The sequence below is a fragment of the Episyrphus balteatus genome, chromosome 2 (genome assembly GCF_945859705.1).
Source record: "Episyrphus balteatus chromosome 2, idEpiBalt1.1, whole genome shotgun sequence".
Taxonomy (NCBI): Eukaryota; Metazoa; Arthropoda; class Insecta; order Diptera; family Syrphidae; genus Episyrphus; species Episyrphus balteatus.
Window position 1 is genome coordinate 68,239,874 of NC_079135.1, and position 15,205 is coordinate 68,255,078.

Genomic DNA, 15,205 nt, shown 5'->3' on the forward strand with positions numbered 1-15,205 from the left:
AAACAAAGAGCTGTTTGTTAAACGTCAAATTGAACTTATAAAATTTGTTCAATTAAAAAAATAAAGTCAAGCTAATTTTGCAAATATTATGCAGCAATGAAAAAAAAAAAGTAATTTTCTCAAATAAAATAATATTAACATATTTTATTTGTGGTTATCTGAATAATAATATATTCCAGATACGGGTATCCAAGATAGCATATCCGATAGGTGATTGAACTCACCCAAAGTTTATCAGATTTTTTTTCTACGGTTTCTAATAAATTTGTGAGATAAAATTCTATGATTTGCAGAATATTTTTCCCATACAAATTTTAATAGCTCATTTCTACCGATAGAAAATTCTACGGTTTCCATGGTTTCTATGGGTTTTTCGCGTTTGAGTGAATACCCCTATTATATTATAAGGATTGTGACGTTGCATGAAATTTATTATGGCGCCCTCTAGAAGCAAAAGTAATAAACTATATGTTTTGTTATTGTGGTTTTATTTACAAAAGCTATAAAAATACATTTTCACGAAACTTTAGCACCAAAATAATTTAAATAAAAACAAGTTCAAAAACTAAAACCTGACTTCTCCAAAAAGTATAAAACTAATCTATTGGGGCCATTTCTTCAGTTGTACAATACGATGCTAATTCCAAAGATAATTTGCAAGTAAAGATTCTTTGGTTTGCGATGTTTCAGCTTTTTAATCTTTCCTCGTGGATCTTATATTTATGTAGATGAAAACTAAATTAGTTTTTCGCCGATTCCAGCTTCTAAAACAGGTCAAGACTGAGGAAACAAGTTTCTGTGCTAAACCACTTACAGGTTTTTTTTTGTCACTGAGTCAGAATCTGTCTCTGGAAATGAAAGGTTTAGTCTAACGTCTTAACATTGTAATTAATTCCAATATTGAAATCTTTCAGGAGTGTCTTGCTGTCGAAAAAACATTTTTGATTTGAGAATTGCTAATAGATTTTGGGTAAAACCATTTTTCTGACGCTATCCTACATTATAATCAGAATAGAGTGTAGGGACCCCTAACCTAACCACCTAAAATTAAGATAATATTCAAAAATACCTTACCCCGATTTGAAAACACACACCCTTAATTTAAAAGTTAAGTGACACCCTGTTTGGTTTTGGCTTAATACGTTCCACAAGCGAACAGCTGGTTTACCATAAAATTTCGCAGGAAATAAGGTGACATTTTAAAATATGACCCCACGATACATTTCCGAGAAACTTAGATAGTTCTTTTCGCTTCAAACTTGGCCGTCTGTGGATGTTTCCATCCAGCTCACTAACTATTGTACCTTATCTCTGCAAGTTAAAGTTAATTTAATATCAAAAGGTAAAAAAATTTTAATTTAAAACATAGTAGTATAATAACCAAAGCTCATTATAGCTACAAGTTAATTTACCAGTAGAGAATTCGTAAATAGTGAGTGTTGAAACATCCAAAATTACCACGAGTTTTTGAGAAATAATAGAGGTCTAAAAGACATCTAACCACGAGGTCCATACCTCTACCAAACCATATCAGGGTAAGATAAATAATAAAACTACACAAGGTTTGACCTTAAAATTTGCTGAAATTACTCAAAGGTTCCTTTTAGATACGTTCCCCTTGAGCTAAAATTCCCTTCCATCCAAGGAATTTGGCTGGAATAGTGAACCATATCCAACAAGTCATCTTCAACCGCCAGCCCGCAATCCACGATCAAAACGATCAAAAGATTATTGGTGTAAGCCTATTGCAAAGCTCCAAATAATTTGGATACCTACACTCAGTTTAACCAGCGACCTAAAAGTACACCTCCGAACAAATAAGTGTCCACGTGATCACGGGCTTTGTGCCCCATTAGAACAAGAAAAAAAAAAAAAATCACTGATAAAACAAAAAAAAAAAAAACAACCAGCCAAAAATCAATCAAGGCCAGACTTATATTCATTCATCGATTGATCGAAAATAAGCGGTACCTTATCTGTGAGAAAGGGAGCGTTGACGAGAAATTAGTCTGCATCCATTAGCAATACCCATCACGACAAACGTCGCGAGTTCATACAATTGTAAATTGCCTGCATTGTAAACTCTCTCTGTGATCTGTTTTTTTTTATAACCTGCCCGTTCAAACAATCAATTTAAATCAACAACTACATTGAGATAAGTATTTAAATCAAAATTGATTCAGTTCGTTCAAAGCTCTTAAGATTTTTGTGTTTTTATGCCCCAGTGTTTAGCATACGAACGAGCCACTCCTATGAATGCTGTGCACACCATCCATCGGAGCAACGAGCCATCGTCATCAACAATTATAATAATTTAAAAGCTTTAAAAGTAAGCATACATTCTGGTGAGTCCAAATCTTTACTTCCTTTATTTTGATATATAAAAATCTTAAAACATATTATTGAACGAATGATCAACTAGGATTTAGATACTTTATCCTGAATTACAAGAGTTTTTTTTATACATACAATAAAAAAAAAAGGAAATTAAAAATACCGATCTCAACTAGTGTGAGTTAAATTAAGAGAAATTCAAAAGAGAGAGTAAGAGAGAGAGAACCCTCTCTCTACACTTGTTTGTTTGAAAGTTTTGACAGGTGTAGACTTTTTTTGTTTTTTTTAAGGTTTATTATGTGTACAGATCGAATGTGCATGAATTTAAACATAATTTAATATGACCTTCGATAAAAAAAAAAAAAAAAAAAATGAATATCGTGAATTAAATTACATGCAATGAAAACCTATAACTAAATTTAATAAGAAACAAAGAAAAAAACGAATGAAAGAATAAAAGAAAAAGAAAGTAAATGAAGAATTAAATTTAAATTAAATAAAAGAAAATTATTTAATAAAACATTTATAGATTAAAGCTAATATCACAGATAATGAGATCACAGGAAGAGTATTTTTTTTTTAATTATTAAGTTAAATTTTGATCGTTCATATTGGAACTTAAACAATTGATTTTTTTTTGTTTTGATACCTATGAAATAAATAATTTTGATTTATTATGAATTTAAATCTAAATCGATTTATATTTTATTTTATTGGATGAAGATATTTCCTATGATGTTTTGAGTTGCTTTGTTTAGTGCAATAAGGGGGAGTATAATGAGGGATGGTGATCGACGAAAGATAGGTGGATTGAATTGAATTCATCTGTAGTTACATTAGGGGCTATTACCATAAGATTTTGCGGGGTAATAGCCATGGAAGGTCGGTGTTCATACAAACTCGACTGAGGGAGGGTTACGCATAGGAACCAAACAACACCTAAAGGTTCCTACATTATTTAATTAAGGGTGAGTGAAACTAATTATAGGCGCGTTTTGTGGTTTTCGTTTATGAGTGTATAAATTATATTAAAATTCTAGGCATGTAAATTAGGAACGGGTCTGGGTAGCAGTGCAAGATCCCACGACACCGACGAGCTAGCGTCGCGCGTATGCCAGCATGCCTGCCGCACTTCCCTACCAAGACAACCGACTCTATGTCTCGTTCATCTTAAGGATGTTCCTGTACATCTTAAGTTTTGATGAGATAGAAAAGGTCATATATCATAGAGTCGGGACAGCTAACCGTTACAAGAGCTTTTCTTTTCGAACTCTGGGAAGTGGTTATTTTAACCTGTGTTTCTACTTTAGGGACACATTTTTTGGTGTAAGTGATGATATGCTTTCTCAACAATTTTTGTCACAGGATTTAAAATATTAATGAACAAAAATGATCATTGTAAGAAACATTTTCGTTCATAAACATTCGTGCTTTAAATTTCATTTCATTCAGTTAACTTTGTTTATGAAACACATTTCGTATTCAATTAACTTTATCTTCATTTCTTTAATATTTTACAAAAGCAATTTTTGTATACAAAAGTTATTAAAAGGCTTGAAGCTATTCCTGAAAAAAAGTACATCATTTGTAGTATTCAAAATTGGAATATTAAGGTGGGTTGTTTGATTTACCCCTGAGTTTATGTTTAAACGAAACAATGAAAGAAAGAAAAAAAAACAACATTCCCGAGGAGACCCAGAAGTGAAAGTTGAGTTAGTCTTTCGAGGGTGGAGCAAGTATTCCAAACGGCTATGGTTTGGTTAAACAATACAAAAGGAGGGAGAAGTCCTTCAACTGAAAATGGAATTTATTAGATCAAATACACAACCACCCTATTAAGACAGTAATAAATTTTGCTTGTACCCCAGAGTGCTTGTCTTTCGTAAAAAGTACATATTTTGTATCCAAAAGAATATTCTCTTTGGATATGTTGTTTATGTAGGAAAGAAAGATTTCTTTTAAAATCAAAATAACAAAAACAACAAATACAAAAAAAAAAAAAATAAAATAAAACGTGTAGGAGGTATGGTATGTTAGTATCCTTACCACCTTATGTTGGATTATTTAAGAAATTAACTTTTCATAACATTAAAAGCCATTCCATGTCAAAGTTCAAACACCAGGATGTGTTTTAATATTTAAATTAGATAACTTTACCATAATCATTTATCACTTTGTTGAAGAACTCACAGAGTTAAGTCGTTTTTATTTGTGGCGGGTGGAACGGAATGTGTCGGTAAAGATAAGCATCATCAAGTCAAGACTTGAGGGAATTCTCTTTTTAAACACATTTGATCAAAGTTATTTTAACTTTTATATTCTTCGCACAAGTTATTTCGAAATTGGAGCTCCGAGTATATACAAACACAGAAACGAAAGAAGAGGTAGGCTTTATTAATTAAAATAATTAAAAGAAAGTCTGATGTGATCAAGATTGAGGTATGCCAGATTTACTTCAAGTTGAGTGGGTAATTTAATAATGATTGTCTTGAATTACTGAAATATTTCATGATCAAACTTTTTAACGCAAAGAAAACCGCTGATCCAATTAGAGGATACGCTTTGTTTTTTTTTTTTTTTTTTTTTTTTTTTTTTTTTTAAATAGAAAACCAAGTTCCTTAATTAGGAATTCGTCGTATAGGCAAGAAAAGTCAATGATATAATATAAATGTTTTCTAATACTTTAGATAAATGAGGAATCAAACAAATCTTTTTGTTCTCAAGATTAGACTGTTACTGATTCCAATTAAAATTAACTTACCTACGGGTGCGTGACAGAAAACACTTTTCTCACAAATTGTGCTATTAATTTGCTGTCTATGTGGTTTTCAGGATTGTTTGTCAATGAATTCTAGTTTTTTTTTATATTGATGTAAGTAATTCTCTATAAATGTTCTTCTCCATCCTCCAAAATTGGACATTCGAATGGATTTTTATGATCAACTTTTTAGCTGATTTATCTATGATTCTATTAGACTTTTTCCTGGAAATCGTTTTGTTTGTGGCAAATAGTAGCTGAATTTTACAAAATCATACTGGTCCTAAACAGGATGATATCGTTCGACTTAGGTACACAGCAGAAGCTGAGTGGGAGTAACGTCAAAAATTTTGACATTTGAGTTGAAAACACATTGATCTGAGTTCATTAATTTTTCCAATTCTCATGATGGGCGATTTAGGATTAAAAATCACCGTTTTAAGTGCTAAAATCAGATTTTGGAGGTTTTTTTTTTAATTCATTTTTATTTTTCATTATCTTAAAACTATCTTAAAGCGAGACAAAAATTCATAAAAACTAGCCTACTTATCAAATACTTACAACTAACTTACTGGCCCTATACGGGCACTCTAAGTTATTCTTCATTTTTCTTAATAATTATGCCTTCGGCCTTAAAACTAATTTAATTCAAATATTTATTTCATGGTTTTATTTTTTCCAAGAAATAATTTTAAAAAAACTTGGATTCTGATCATTATTTTTTTTTTTACTTTTTTTTAAAACTTACAAACTAATTAAAACTACTTAAACTACTTAAAACTACTTAAAAACTAGAACAGCCACAGCAAGCAATTTTTTTTTTTGTTTTTTTTTTTATTTTTTTTTTTTTGTTTTTTTTTTTTGTATTTTTTTTTTTTGTATTTTTTTTTGTATTTTTTTGTATTTTTTTTTAATTTTTTTTTGTATTTTTTTTTTTGTATTTTGTTAGGTATTAGATTTTGGAGGTATTAGGTGTTGAATGCAGATAAATTTGTATCACATACAGAAAAATTATTATGGTCTTTTTATTTTCTTAATGCAGTCATTAAACGTAAAGTAAAAATAACTGACTGATCCGAGAAAATTTTTATTTTCTGTCTTGTATTAATTGTCTTCATTCATTGATTTTTACTAACTTTTCAACTTAAAAGCTTTGTTTTAGGAAAAAAGCAGATTTTTAAAAAATTCGATGCATTCATGATTCATACTGTTAAGAAAAATTAATTTGGGTCATAATGAATGGTCGTAAGGAGAAGAATGATGATGAAAATCCTTAGTTAGAGCAGTACGAGAAAGTTTGTAAAAAAAAAAAAGGTATAGGTATTGTGGAACGAAAGAGGCTTATTTTATCAAATCTTGAAGACAAGTATTAGCTATACTCTGGTATTTAGGAAGCCAACCTCCTATCAAAATCCACTAATTCGGAAACGTGAATTGAAGCATCAAGTTTAAGAACAGAATAACTTCATTTTATTAAAAATTGAGAAAAAAAAACAAAACTTTTTTTGTGTTAAAACTGATTTATTATGAAAAAAATACAGAAAGCTATTGATTAAGTCCAGAAACATATTTAATTGATTTTTAACTAAAATTATAGGTAATTTTATGTTTTTGGAGTTGTCTGGTTCCTGCACCGTTTTTCATAAAAATTGAAAAAACACTTTACCGTAGTTCAAGTTTCATTTCTTTCGAATTCTTATTATCTAATTAGCAAAAGAAAAATTGAAAACAAAGAATGATTTGAAATGTAATTGAAAAATTCAATTAAAAATGACCAGTTTTTCCCCAAATTAGATTTTAAAACATCAAATTTCAGTATTTATCAACTATCAATTGATATTTGACAATCATGATAGGGGTGATAGTTTGTTTTTAGACTTTTTTTCATAAATTAAAAAAAAAAATTACATAAACATTGCATATAACATTAATACTCAGTAAATACTAAAAAGTCTTTTCAATACTTTAATATTTTATTGAGAAAAATATTAAAGTCTTATGGAGAGGAGCGCTGAGCACCATGACCATCATATGTCATACGGGGGATTTGTCCTACATCAAAACCCCCTTTTAAATGTGTCGAATATCAATACAGTCTCAAGAGTTTTTTTTTTTGTACTTTAGCAGACTCATGGTTCACCCTAAATACGAGGCCAAGCCATTATGGATGGAGTACGTTTTATTGTTTTATGCGTCCTTTATTTTGGGGATTGAACTTAAAATATGGCATTGTTCTATGAGATATGGGTAAGGATATTGCTGTCAACAATTTTCACCAATAAAAATGCTTTTAAGTATTTTTTCCTTTTTCAATGGTCTTTTTTGTTTATAAAATTTCCCTGTTCTACCATCTTTTGAGAATTGGTATCGATTATAGTCAATTTAGGTACGTACATAAAGCAGCTCACAGTTTATACAATTAAAGACCTTATAATAAATCAAATTACCTACATTCGTAACTACGGGCCCTTTGATTGATACTTGAGTGTAAAAGATCAAAATATGGACACATTTGTTGGAGAATTTTACTCAATTTTGTGGTTTTCCAAAATTATTATAAGATTTTCCATTTTCAATTTGGTCATGAATACCAAGGACAAAAAAAAAGCAAAAGCTTCGGTTAAAAGGAAACGAATCCGTAACAAAAGTGTGAAAACAAAAAGTATTCACGACTTTTTGTATTAGGTAGGAAAGTATGAAACAATAAAAGTATTCAAGGAAAAAAGTATGCGCGACAAATGTTCGAAAAACAGAAAACTATTATTTTGACTGGGTTTTGATCTGGCAATAGTTACAAAGAGAAATGAGAATTGGCGAAAACAAAAAGAGCGATGGACGATTATGATTGGTCAAGAAGGAATAAATAGACGAATTTATTGTTAGATAGGGCTGGGGTCTCAGAAAAAAAGAGAGTATACAGAAATATTTATTCATAAGGGTAGGAGGTCTAAATTTAATTTTCAGTCTCGCAGCTGCGATGAGCGAGGCAAGGTTAAGAGTGCGCTCGATTATTTTTTTTATCCGTAACAAAAGTGTGAAAACAAAAAGTATTCTCGACTTTTAGTATTAGGTAGGAAAGTATGAACAGATAAAAGTATTCAAGGAAAAAAAGTATGCGCGACAAAAGTTCGAAAAATGGAAAATTATTATTTTTACTGGGTTTTGTAAGAGTGAGAATAAATAGACGAATTTATTGTTAGATAGGGCTGGGGTCTCAGAAAAAAAGAGAGTATATAGGTATTCATAAGGGTAGGAGGTCTTAATTTAATTTTCAGTCTCGCAGCTGCGATGAGCGAGGTAAATTTTGACCGAACCTTGCAATTTGGGTAGGACAAGATTTTTTTGTTTTGATGTGTAGAGTAGGTTAATGTGAGTATACAATGTTGTTTTCGGGGTTGAAAACCCCGTTTAAACTGTTTTTTGCTAATATCTTGCGAACCGTTCGTCCCACAAAAAAATGTTTAACATGGTTTTTGTAGATAATTTAGTTCTCTACAATTTTGATTAAGGTACTTTTTTCTGTAAAATTGGAAATAAGAAAGTTATACTTGAAAATAGATGTACATTTTCAAGAAAAAATACTTTGAAGGGCCACAACTTTTTTTCTACAACTTTTATTGAAAAAATACTTATGACAATTTTTAAAGATCATTTAATTTCCAACAATTTGATGTGCTCATTTTGTAGATTTCGTTTACATAAAGGTGCTGCAATGGTTCTACAAAAAAAGGTAAAAATTTATTTTCGTACTTTTATAAGATATATTTTATTTTTTTTTACTTTAATACGACTGATTTCAAAGGATTATGTAAGTTGGGTCGAAGCAAGAGCAAGAAGAAAATCGTATAGTATAGGGGATTTCAGGTCCTGGGGGACCAGGGCAATTTTTTAAAAAATGTTTTACTTTTGAAAAAAAAAAAATTATTTAAAACCAACGATTATTCTTTTGTTAACGATTATTCTATTTTTGATAAAACCTGTTTTATAAAATAGTTTATGAAAAAATTATTTTCAAAATCAAGACTTTGAAGAAAAATTACGAAAAAAAAATATTTCGAACTAATTTTGTTCAAACGATTAACATTGAATTAATCAAAACCATCATAAAAAAAAATGTCTTGTGCACACATTAAAGTCAATCTTTATCTGAGTTTTAATTTCACAAAAATATCTTATTTAAAGGATATTCTGTACGAATGAAACACAATATTTAAATCCATCAACTTTAACTATTTTTCCTCCACTAAAAATGAGTTGAGATAAATACTTTGGAGCAATGAAATCTCAGTTTTTTTTAAATGAAAACAATACAAAATATGTAGATAAGCAAGAAGTTGATAATAATGAAAAGAATTTTAAACCATGTTTTCTGATCCTTAAGTTTCAAGAAAATTATTTCTGTCATTTGAATATCCTTATCCAGTCACATAAAAACAAAAAATAATGAGGTTTCTTAGTAGTTTCTTAATAGATTTTTTTTCTTTCTCGAAAATGACAAGACTCATTTGCATTCGGTTTTTTTTGTTTGAAAACACATAACAGCATTGAAATAAATTAGTTCGAAATATTTTATTTCGTAATTTTTCTTCAAAGTCTTGATTTTGAAAATAATTTTTTTATAAACTATTTTATAAAACAGGTTTTATCAAAAATAGAATAATCGTTAACAAAAGAATAATCGTTGGTTTTAAATAATTTTTTTTTTCAAAAGTAAAACATTTTTTAAAAAATTGCCCTGGTCCCCCAGGACCTGAAATCCCCTATACTATACGATTTTCTTCTTGCTCTTGCTTCGACCCAACTTACATAATCCTTTGAAATCAGTCGTATTAAAGTAAAAAAAAATAAAATATATCTTATAAAAGTACGAAAATAAATTTTTACCTTTTTTTGTAGAACCATTGCAGCACCTTTATGTAAACGAAATCTACAAAATGAGCACATCAAATTGTTGGAAATTAAATGATCTTTAAAAATTGTCATAAGTATTTTTTCAATAAAAGTTGTAGAAAAAAAGTTGTGGCCCTTCAAAGTATTTTTTCTTGAAAATGTACATCTATTTTCAAGTATAACTTTCTTATTTCCAATTTTACAGAAAAAAGTACCTTAATCAAAATTGTAGAGAACTAAATTATCTACAAAAACCATGTTAAACATTTTTTTGTGGGACGAACGGTTCGCAAGATATTAGCAAAAAACAGTTTAAACGGGGTTTTCAACCCCGAAAACAACATTGTATACTCACATTAACCTACTCTACACATCAAAACAAAAAAATCTTGTCCTACCCAAATTGCAAGGTTCGGTCAAAATTTACCTCGCTCATCGCAGCTGCGAGACTGAAAATTAAATTAAGACCTCCTACCCTTATGAATACCTATATACTCTCTTTTTTTCTGAGACCCCAGCCCTATCTAACAATAAATTCGTCTATTTATTCTCACTCTTACAAAACCCAGTAAAAATAATAATTTTCCATTTTTCGAACTTTTGTCGCGCATACTTTTTTTCCTTGAATACTTTTATCTGTTCATACTTTCCTACCTAATACTAAAAGTCGAGAATACTTTTTGTTTTCACACTTTTGTTACGGATAAAAAAAATAATCGAGCGCACTCTTAACCTTGCCTCGCTCATCGCAGCTGCGAGACTGAAAATTAAATTTAGACCTCCTACCCTTATGAATAAATATTTCTGTATACTCTCTTTTTTTCTGAGACCCCAGCCCTATCTAACAATAAATTCGTCTATTTATTCCTTCTTGACCAATCATAATCGTCCATCGCTCTTTTTGTTTTCGCCAATTCTCATTTCTCTTTGTAACTATTGCCAGATCAAAACCCAGTCAAAATAATAGTTTTCTGTTTTTCGAACATTTGTCGCGCATACTTTTTTCCTTGAATACTTTTATTGTTTCATACTTTCCTACCTAATACAAAAAGTCGTGAATACTTTTTGTTTTCACACTTTTGACGGGTTCCCAAAAGGAAACACATGTTATTTAAAAAATAAAACAAATTGACCAGAATCACAGCACCTAAGATATATTCAACACCTATGATAGATACCTTTTTTTAGAAAAGCGGAATTTTATCATTGGATCTAAGTTTAAAATGAAGTTATTTAAACACGGAGAAAACAGACCACATAGAATTAAGCGGATGACACATGGTTTTTTGCTAAGATGACTTTCACCTTAAATTAAGGTGACAAGTCACATTAATTTCGATATTTTTAAGATGAACATTCACATCAAAATAATACAAAATTCACATTAAATTCAACTGAGTTAAAGTAGAATCATCTTACTTTAAGCGGATATCACCTTATTTTAAGGTGGTGAAATTTAATGTGATCATCTTATTTTAAGGTGACATTTTTTTCTCCGTGAATGAAGTGTTTTCAAAAAACAGATCCTTAAATTCCCAAGTTAATCTTAGTACTGAAGGTGTTGCCGTTCTATTCAAATATTATTATTATTATTTTATTTTATATTATTTATAAGTTCGAATGATTAAACCTGGCGAGACAAACCCATAACATTGACCAACTATGAAATTGAATTTTATTAACACACGAAATTCGGATTTATATAAATTTTTTAGATAATTGTATTGTTGTTGTCCTTTGTCATTTTTGGTTAAAATGAGTAAAAATGGAGCTATTAAATAAAAACGATACCAACCTCATTTCCAAGATGGTGGCTGCTCCCGACATCCTACCATCCCTCAAAAACTGCGATTTCATGACCATATTTTGACTCATTTTACAAGGCTAATAGATATAATAAATATTTGAACTCTAAAAAAATAATTGTGTAAACATTAAATTTCGAGACACACCATAACCTTGTACCCTTTACCAGTTTTTGTCCATTAAACGACACATTACACATCACAAATTTCCATAAAAAAGGTTTTTAGTTGAAGATATCCCTTATGTGAAATTCAATACTGAAATAAAATTTTACTGACTCATTGACTGAACTAATCATTATTTTACTTCTTATAGATTCTATCGAAACCCTGAAATTCAAATTTCTGTGAATTCATTACTGCTCTTAGTCAATATTAAAAACAAAAATCATGTGTGAAATTCACACGTGGTAGATGTGAAACCTTAAAAAATCATTTTTCTTACAAAAAAATCGAAAAATCTACCTTTTTTATTCACCTTTAAATCCATATTTTTCATATGACAACCTATAATAAATTTAATATCATCTGAAAGCTTATTATTTCACCTTATATGTATATGTCACTTCAAATATATTTCTACCATGCCTACAAAAAAGTAAGAATTTTTGAAAGCTAACCATGCCGAAATTTCAAACTGAAATTACGGTACTTAATTCCTACACTGGTGACTGGTCATCGACAACAGATCTCCACAGGTGTTTTGAAGGTATTTCTCAAGGTTTTCAATTTAAGATTTTAAAAATTGTAGAGCACGTACCGTTATGTGTGATATATCAAATGAAAAATAATATTTATCAGCGCGCGTATTAAAGTTAATTAAAATTTATATGTTTCCTAGGTCAAAAGATATAGCGAGTTTAGAACAAAAAAAAAACATATTTTTACCGTTATCTCAAGATTTTGAATATGAAATTAATTGAAGTTTGGCAAATTTATAGTTGATTCAATTACCTATCTATAGTATAAATTTCATTCATCTATCTATTAAAACAAAAAAGTTATAATCAATTGAGTTTTCCTGTCGCTTTTTCGTTTCATCTTGTTTCAAATCACTACGATACTAAAGAAGTATATTTTTACTTTCGATACTTACACATAAAATTTCTTACTATCTTAAAAATGCAAAATGTATTCTCCCCAAAGACCATTATTGTCAAACGTTTTGTGTAAACACTTTAACATTTTTATGGCTGCTCAATTGATGAAACCTTATCTAAACAGTCAGGAAATGGAAACTTTTTAATGGTTCATGTCTCCTTGGAGTACAAGAATTGTAGTGAAATAAGGAAATAGTTAATTATTTGGTCTTTAAATGATTCAACATGATATTATATTTATAGTGTTCTGTGCATTCTATTTGCCAAAAATATGTTATTAAACCATAAACAAACCTATGCAAAAAAATATGTATCATTTGCACTACAACTATGACATTCTTTTTGAAAAATAATACTTGAGATTCTTTTCAATTCAAGCATCAAGAATTTTAACCCATAGTAAAGCTCTTCAAACCGGATTTGACTTGACATTTTAATTGTATTCGTGTGAATTAAGTTATTATTTGCAAGACTTCCTTTATCCGTTTCCTGTTCATGGTGCAACCATACAATGCTTGTTGCCAACATAATCATTTTGATGTATATATCCTTCTTATTTTTCTTTTTGAACAATACATTTCCACCGCTTAAAAATACAAAACAGAACAAGAAAAATTCAAAAAAAATAAAAAAAAAATAGAAGAGAACAAAAGCATGCAAGAATGTGGTTTCTGTGCCGTGTAAACTATTTCTTGCATTTATAACTGGCACAAGAAGGTTGCCATGTCGACGATTCGAAATGAAAGAAACACGAGTAATTTGTCAGACTTGAGATATTAACTTGTCTAACTGTGACCCATCTGACTTCCGTTCCGAATAGTTTTGTATGTCCTTCCGCCCACACATATGCATTTTTAGAGATTTTTTCCACTCTGTGTGTGGTGGTGTGCTAAGTCATTTTGCTTAAGCTGTCACTCTTATTTTTCTACTTTAGATTGCGGTTGCATAGTTTGCGTTGATTTATAGAGGTACTTTGTTCAAAATGTGCACACATTGGTTGGTGTGGCTCTCGAGAAGAGGTTTCTCTGGTCTGGTCATTTAGAACTTCCGAAACATGTCGACACGGATGGCCGAAGGCGCTTTGTATGCGGAAATGCACGTAACACGAAAATACCATAAATAACACACAGCTCACGTTAGGCAAATTGAGTTCTTTGTTAGAGTAAAATTCATCAACCATTTAGAATTTACTTCTTCACTCGGTTGGTTCAAAATATCAACTCCACTGCCTATCAATTATGAAAGAGTGGGAATGATAAATTTCTTTACGTTAAGTGAATCTATTCCTTCGAAATGCAGATGAGTTTACTTTTTCAAAAATTGAGTTATTAATGAATTGAAGCTTTTCCTTATTTTCTGGGTGCTCCTGCCTAGAATGAACATAAAAATGTTACCTTGAATGATTTAAGGAAACTCATAAGATATTACGGTGACAAAAATTTGTCTTCCATTGCAAAGGACCTATCATCTGTAACACGTACCTACGGGAAACTAGTGGAAACACCGCTTTAAAGCAATCACTGAAAAACTGGTGCAATGAAGAATTAAGTTGAGTACATGCAACATTTGAATGCTACAAAAAAAAATCCGTGAGCATTGAAAAAATACATCTACAAAAATGAGCATTCACTAAGTCATTGGTACCATTTGTTCGAAGAAAGAAATGTATATTGTATACTCATGAATGAAATGAAATCTTGGCATATTTTTCCGTATCTATGTACATACAAGAAGGAAGATAGTAAGACAGAGTGAGCTTACCAAATACAGTAAAAGATAATTATAGGCTTTTTCAACACCAAATTTCTAGCATCCTATACTTAAATGCACCAAGAGCATGTTTCCCAATTTCGAGAGGTCTTGGAGAGGTACTTGTCATAACCATTTTCTTGATTTCTAACTTTCTCGTTAACTATGTAACCAACTTAATCCGAAAATATTTTTACCAAAATAATTCAAAAATATCGGTTTTGAATTGTTTTAAGATACTTCTTTTTTTTAGTCAATTTTACAAAAAAGCATTAATGAAAAATTTTCGAATATTTTTACACACAAAAATTATTAAAAAAAAAATTCTTTGTTATGAGTCAAACTTTCTCAAGTGGGCCACCTAAATCGATTTCTTGATTTTTATACTTTATTTTGCATATGTATGAAGATTTATGTGTTAAAAACAATATCCCACAATATTAAAAAAATAAATAAATTTGTATAAAAGTTATAAGCAAATGAAATTTTGTACGTCTTGTTGTTAAAATGACTGTATCTCAGAGTGCATACAAAATTAATAAAATTGAGTACATATATTCCTAGATGTA

General features: G+C 29.8%; 1 protein-coding gene across 8 annotated transcripts in view; it reads left to right on the forward strand.

Annotated features, from left to right (window-relative positions):
- Positions 1 to 15,205, forward strand: part of LOC129912097 (allatostatin-A receptor-like) — a 164,823-nt gene that overhangs the window by 122,345 nt on the left and 27,273 nt on the right. The gene's annotated exons all lie outside the window — the stretch shown is intronic.